The sequence below is a fragment of the Ursus americanus genome, chromosome 21 (assembly GCF_024610735.1).
Source record: "Ursus americanus isolate L20-20 chromosome 21, mUrsAme1.1.p, whole genome shotgun sequence".
NCBI classification, from domain to species: Eukaryota; Metazoa; Chordata; class Mammalia; order Carnivora; family Ursidae; genus Ursus; species Ursus americanus.
The window spans coordinates 46,327,729-46,334,851 of NC_142147.1; positions in this window are offsets into that span (position 1 = coordinate 46,327,729).

The following is a 7,123-nucleotide window of genomic DNA, read 5'->3' on the forward strand; positions in this document are numbered from 1 at the left end:
AAGCTACATATTTGTAAATAATCTATGGTTCAAAAAGGATATCTTGAAGGATTTAAAAAAAAACAGTGATTTTTAAAAGATTTTTTCATTATTTATTTGAGAGAGATGGGGAGAGAGAGGGAGAGGGAGAGTCCGGGTGAGCCCCAGCAGGTGGAGCAGCGGAGGGAGAGGGAGAAGCAGCCTCCCCCTAGGCAGGGAGCCCAACACAGGGCTCCATCCCAGGACCCTGAGATCATGACCTGAGTTGAAGGCAGACGCTTAACTGACTGAGCCACTCAGGTGCCCCTAAAAATACACAGAATTACATTAAAAACTTTAAAAGAAATCTCCAGCATTGTGGGATGCAGCTTATGCTGTCCTGAGAGGGGAATTTGTAGCATGAAATACTTACACATTATAAAAGAGGAACTATCTCAAAGCAATAATCTAACTTCCTACCACAGAACTAGAAAAATAGGAGCAAAGTGAACCCAACTAAAAGGAGAAGGAAAGAAATAGTAAAGATAAGGGCACCCAGGTGACCCTTCTGTTGGCCACTGTGAGTGGAAGTCAGGGCTGGTCTGTAGCATCAGAGTTGGTTCTGTGGGTGGGTTGTGGATGGGAAAGAGGAAGATGGGGGTGACAGTGAGGGCCCTAATGTTTTCTCTTCCTCGGAGGGGTCACAGGCAGATGCAGGAACCCTCAGATGTTGGATTCTTCCCTGGAAGATCTTCAGGCCCCACTTGTCCCTTGGGTGGAAGGTCTGCTCTGCTGGGAAGGTCAGGCAGATGGCAAAGGACTCTGACTCCAGGCATAGGGCTCAGCAAGGAGGAGCTGGGAGAACTGCCCAGGGTTCTGCTAAACCCAGCTGCCTGGGGGGCTCAGTTGGGGCTTGGGAAACAGGAGGCTGTGCTCAGGGGTGCTCCAGGCTGGGTAATGGGTGTGTTTCCAAGGTCAGGCACCAAGGGTCAGAAGTTAATCATGAAACATGTCTTCCTTATTGTAGACAAGAGAGGGGCCTGACTCTCAGGGGCCAGGATGTTCCCCAGGATGCTGGAGCAGACTCCCAGCATCCTGAGACCACCCTCTGGGGGCAGCAATCAGCCGGGAACTGTAGTTGATGTGCCAAGAAGTAACATCCCGATGTGTGCAGGTTTACAATTGAAGGATTAGAGCAGAATCGGGTTCTCCCTGTGATCGCATTTTGCCTCACTGCATCTTTCTTCTGTAGAATAGAAATGGGCAGCCTCTCCAGCAGTCCCTCATTGCCTCCTCCCTGCTCAACATCTGGGAGGAGCATGCCTGAGACACTGTCCATGGTGCTGATGACCCCAACTATTCCCAGGGCTTGAGAGCTTTGATCTAGTTCTGTCCACATATTATCCATTCTTAACAAGGAGCATTACAAACAAGGAAGAGGTGGACAGGGCTGCAGGGAGTGTGGACTGGCCTCTGTCTCCATCGCTCAGGGCAGGGAGGGTGCTGTGGACATCGGTGCAGGCAGTGACTCCATCATCAGATGACCAAGTCCAGGCTGCCCACCAGCAGTTTGCAGAGAAGGATGATGAACCTGACCCTTGGTCCATGTCCCTGAATATCCTCAGAGTTTAGAGCTGGTTTCTGGCTCAGACTGTGGCTCCTCACCCAACTTAGGGTCCTGGAAATCAAAAGGGCCCCTGGAAGGAGCAGTTCCCAGGGGAAACTAAGAAGTCACTTCTGCTTTGTCGTTAATCTTGCAGTAAATGTTTGTGTCGGGGTGTTGTAATTCTTGTAAAAGAAGAAGAGGCCTCTGAGCCCCTGTCACTTTCTTAGAACATATCTGAGTGACTTTCAGGTTCTAGACTTACCTGGGCTGCTCTCTAGGAGCCTGGCCGTGTCACAGGTTTCTGTCCCAGGCCACTGCTTCCTCAAACTACCTTCTGTTCCCCCTTTGCTCTGCTGTTTTCTGAACCTGAAAGCACATTCTGGGTCAGGCTGGGGGAGATCTTCAGCCCCCATGGGCTTTGGGGACTAGAGCAGTCATTGCCCACAGTCACCTGGTAGATAGAAACAGCTGTTGTGGGGCTGGGCAGGGAGTCCTAAACAGGAGAGAATGGATGTTGGTAGAAGGAGAGGGAGGGTCATTTGTCTATAGGAGTGACCAGTTCTGCCTTTTGAGCAGCCTTTTCCAAGTCTGTTGGCCCATACTCCAGTCCCCAACCACTGCCCACTGCATCCCCTACCCCATTCCTGTTAGCTCAGGACTCCTGGCGATGCTCCCAGCAGCCACCCTGCCCCTGGTGGAGTCCAGGTTCTCCATTGGCCAGCTCAGGGGAGCAGGGACAACTCAGGACATCGTGCGGGGGTGGTCCTGCCTCTGAAGAGAGTCCAGTCCTGGTCAGAACAGGGTTTGCCTTGTCCTGGCTACTCTGGGGGAAGAAGGGTCTAGTCTGTGGGGCTGAATTGGTCTGTTGCCCTGTCTTGAGCTGAGCATCCTGGACCCCAGTGGAAAGAGTGGTGGAGGGGGAGGACTTACCAGAGATATGGAGCTGCTGGCTGGATCATGGCCTGGGAAAGAGATAGGTGTTAGCACCAGGGCTGTGAAGAAGATTGGGCCCATCCTCCCAGGAGGGAACAGGCCCACTGCTCTCAGAGAATCAGGGAAGAAGGAGCACCTCCCAGGGAGAGACTCACTGGCCATTTTTGGGCCAATGAGGTCAAGGTGCTGACCTATGACCTAGATTCCAGACTTCAGTGTGTATAGTCATTTGGGATGCCCTGTACTGAAGCTACAGAGAAAGGTTCAGAGTCTCCAGGGGGTTGACTGCAAGTTGTGGACAATGTGGGGCAGAACTACAGGGCTCCCAGTCCACCCAGGCTGAAAAGATACTCATGGGGGGTGGATGCCGGGTGCCAGAGTACTCTGAGATCACACCAGCCACTGGCCCTAGGAATGATCAGGCTTATGTGTGAGGGGTGCAGGGAGAGGTCACAGCTTTGGTATTAGCACAGGGGATAAGCAGGATCCCCATTCCAGGCAGGGGTTAGAGACCACCTGACTCCACCAGTGCTGTTTAGCAGAGGAAGGGCCCAGGAGAAGGGATAAGGAAAGGCCATTGGAGCCCAGAGGGGAAGACCCTCAGGCTGATGGGCGTCTAGGAGAAAGTGTTCTGAAAAGGGATGGAGGACCCAGGAAAGGAATCAAACATGAGGGGTTGACCGAGTGGAAGGGTCAAGGCTGCAGCTGTGTGTGCAGGACACTTGGGGAGCCCTGGGTATGTTGGATCCCTAAATGTGGTGCCCCTGCTGTGGCCAGACCCTTACCTACTCAGGAAATGCTGAAATGTGACAGTGGCCTGTCCTCTTCTCCATCTGCCTGGACAAGAGGCATAAAGGACATCCCAGAACCTCTACCTGGCCGAACCCAGGTCTCTGGTCTCACACATCAGAGACTGGTTCCTGCAGCTTCCATTTGGGGGATGATGCCACCTGGCCTGTCACGCATTTCCACTCTCCATTGTGTGACTCTGACCAGGACCCCCCTCAGATCCTGAGGCTGCAAATCCCCCTCACAGGGCGTGTGGACTTAAGTACACCATGGGAGGTACCATTTACTGAGTACTTAGTCCTGTTAGCATGGCTGTAGGGTTGCCAAGTGAACCAGGAAAACCTTGAGGAGCTGTTCCTTAATTGTCTCTAATTTATAACTGAGGAACATGTGAAAGAAGCACCTCAGTCAGCAATGGATGAGGAAAGAGCCAGGGGAACGAGAGGGAAAAATCCAGGGACTTTTGGGAGGGCTGAAAAAGCCAGCCCAGAATCCTAGGTCAGGGTCCCGTTCCTGGCTGGCAGGCAGCTGTGGGACAGGATCAGTGTGTACGAAATTCCATCATACCTTCCAGTCCTTATGAGGAGCAGGAGACAGCCCAGGGCCACTGTCAGTGCCTGTCCGACAAGGACCCTGACTGCAATGCCAATGATGGACAACAGAGGGAGACCTGTGGTGCTGCTTCCATCCAAACTAAGAAGAAAAAGGGCAGGGATTGAGTTCCAAGTCAAATCTGGGGAAGCCAGGAAGGGCCGTGGGGGAAGGAACTGGTTAGGGAGGAAGAAAGGCCTTGAGGTCTGCCTGGCATGTGTGTTGTCACCACAGTGACCCATCCCCTCCGCCACTGCACCATTTTATTCCTCACAGTGAAACTCTCCACTTCCTTTAATCTTTACATTGTCCCCTGATTCCCAGGGACAGCGCTGGCATCCTGTTTATTTCCTTTCACTTTATGCCTCTTCCCCTCTGTCTTCTGTTCCATCACCACTGATGGTCTTAGAGGGATGCCCATAACTGTCCACTCTTCACTGATTAAAGAGAATAACACTAGCTGACTGCTTTCAAGGTTGGCTCTGTGCCAGGCATGTGGGAAATACTTTACATCTTATCTGCTGCTTCCCTGCCCGTGAGGGGGCCAGGTGTCATCTCCACTGTGCAAAATGAGCATCCGAGTGTGGCTTCAGGAAATCAGTGAAGGCCACAGAGCTGGAATGTGATCAGATAACACTTCATCCCAATTCCCTGAGACATTACAGCTAGTAACAATAACGTTAATAACAAAAGAACAATAGCTGCTAAGTTTGATTGAGCCCGAATCTGTGTATGACGCTGTCTCAAGATTTCATCTCATGAATTCATAATAACAACTCTCACAACAGCCCTGAGATCCAGCTGTTCTTTCCAGTTTTAGAGATGAGGAAACCAAGGCTCAGGAGTTTGAGCATCTTGCCTGAGGTCCCTCAGCGGGTACATATCAGAACCACGATGCTAACAAGATTCATCTAATTCCAGGGAATATTATCCACACTGACCTAGAGGCTCTGAAGGAGGCTCCCACCTCCTCCAGGCTAGCATCCATTTCACACCCCCTGCCATGAAATATAAGGGAGGAAGCAGGAGAGGTCGAGGGTCACTCACAGCTCACATCCAGCCTGATGGGGTCATTTTTGCTGCAACTGATTGGGTTGGACACCTCACACTGGGATTTCCCTGCATCCTCCCTCCTGACAAGGTCTATGGTGAGGGTGCTGTTGTCCTGGGACAGCTTCATCCTCTCCACGACCTTTGGACTCTGACCATTGAAGAACCAGTGGATGGAGACCCCAGGATTATTTGTGGAGCAGGTAAGGACCACAGAGTCCTTATGTTCTGTGACTATAGTGTTGCTGGCCTGGACAAAGGTCTGAGCCACTGGGTCTGTGGAGAAACACAGGAAGTGATAGAATGAGAATGGGCTTGGGGACTGGGGTCACACCTCTTCCTCTGAGATGCAAGTCACTCCTAGGGCCCAGTGAGCTCTGTAAAGGGGCCTGAGAGGATGAGCTTGTTGTCTGCAGAAGGCTGAGTGTCTTTGTTCAGGTGACGCTCTGTAAGGAGAGGGCTGTACCTCCCCCTCTGACCCTCAGTCATATGTCTGCTCTGCCTGGACATCTCTGTAGTATCAGCACCAGGAACCTCTTAGCCCACGTGGCCAGCAGCCTCATTATCAGGAGGAATTCTTTCCCATGGACTTCTGTGTGATTTTCTTGAACTTTTGTGATTTTGAAAGATCAGGCCTCATTCCTTATATAGCTTTCCAATATGTTGGGGGAGGAAGATTCACAGCCCTTCTATCTCTGTGTCCAAGGCAGCTTCCTGTAAAGTAGGGAGGCCATTTACACTGTAAAAATTTACTAGGGAATGAGAGCCGCCTGTCCTGTCTTCACTACGTTAGGAATCAAAGAGCTTTCACTCTACAGGATTTCTCACTCTGAAGAAGACTCTTACTTCTAAGTCTGTGGATTGACTCTCATGGTGAAAACTCATGTAAAGAAGAGGTTACTGTATAGAGAATACTGACACCTTACAAATAAAAGGAAACTACTGCAAGATAATAAAGGCCCCATAAGAAACACCGAAAGCTACCATCATCTCCATGATGCAACAGTGAAACCTTCCTTCTCAGATCACGTAGAAGATAAACATGCCACTCTCACCAACCTTATTCAACACAGTACAGAAGTCCAGTCCAAAATAATTAGGAGGAAAAAACACAGAATACAATGAAATTGGAAAGAATAAGTACAATCATGTCTGCTTACAGACGACATGAAATTTTATGTACAAAATCCCGAAGATTCCACAAAAAAACTGCTGAACTACTAAACAAACAACTTTCAACAACGTTGCAGGCTACAAAATCAACATACAAAAATCACTGTGTTCCTGACACTAACAGTGAAGTACCCAAAAAAGAAAATAGGAAAACAATTTTATTTGCAATACCATTAAAAAGAAGAAAATACTTAGGAAAAAAGAATCAAATACTTAGGAATTAACTTAATTACTAAGTCAATAGACTGTATATGGAAATCATAAAACATTGATGAAATAAATTACAGAGGACACAAATAAATGGAAAGACATCCCATGTTCATGGATGATGAGACTTAATATTGTTTAGATGACAATGCTACCCATGGAGATCAGCGAATTCAATGTAATCCCTATCAAATACTTTTTTAAAAGATTTTATTTTTAAGTATTCTCTATACCCAATGTGGGTCTGAACCCACATCATTGAGATCAAGAGACGTTTCCCACTGACTGAGCCAGCCAGGTGCCTGCCTATTAAATTCTGAGAGAAATATTTTGCAGAAATTGGAATTCCAAAAATTCACATGGAATCTCAGGGGCCTCAAATAGCCATGCTTATTTTGAAAAAGTACAAAAGGGAGGACTCCCACTTCCTGACTGCAAAGCTACAGTAACCAAAATAACAGGGGTTTGGTATAAAGACATACATAGAGACCAATAGAATAGAATGGGCACCACAGAAACAAACCCTGGCATACAACGTCCAGTGATTTTCTAAAAGGGTGTTATGACCATTCAATGGAGAAAAGAATCTATTCAACCAATGGCGTTGGAAACACTGGATATCCATACAAATGAATGAAGTTGGACTCGAATTACACCATGTACAAATATTAATGTATAATACATAAAAAACCTAACATAAGAGTCAAATGTAAAAGTCTTAGAAGAAAACATAAAGCAAAAACTTTTTGAAACGGAAGATCCCAATGGAGTTTCATACATACGACACCCAAAGCAAAGATAATAAAAGAAAAAGTA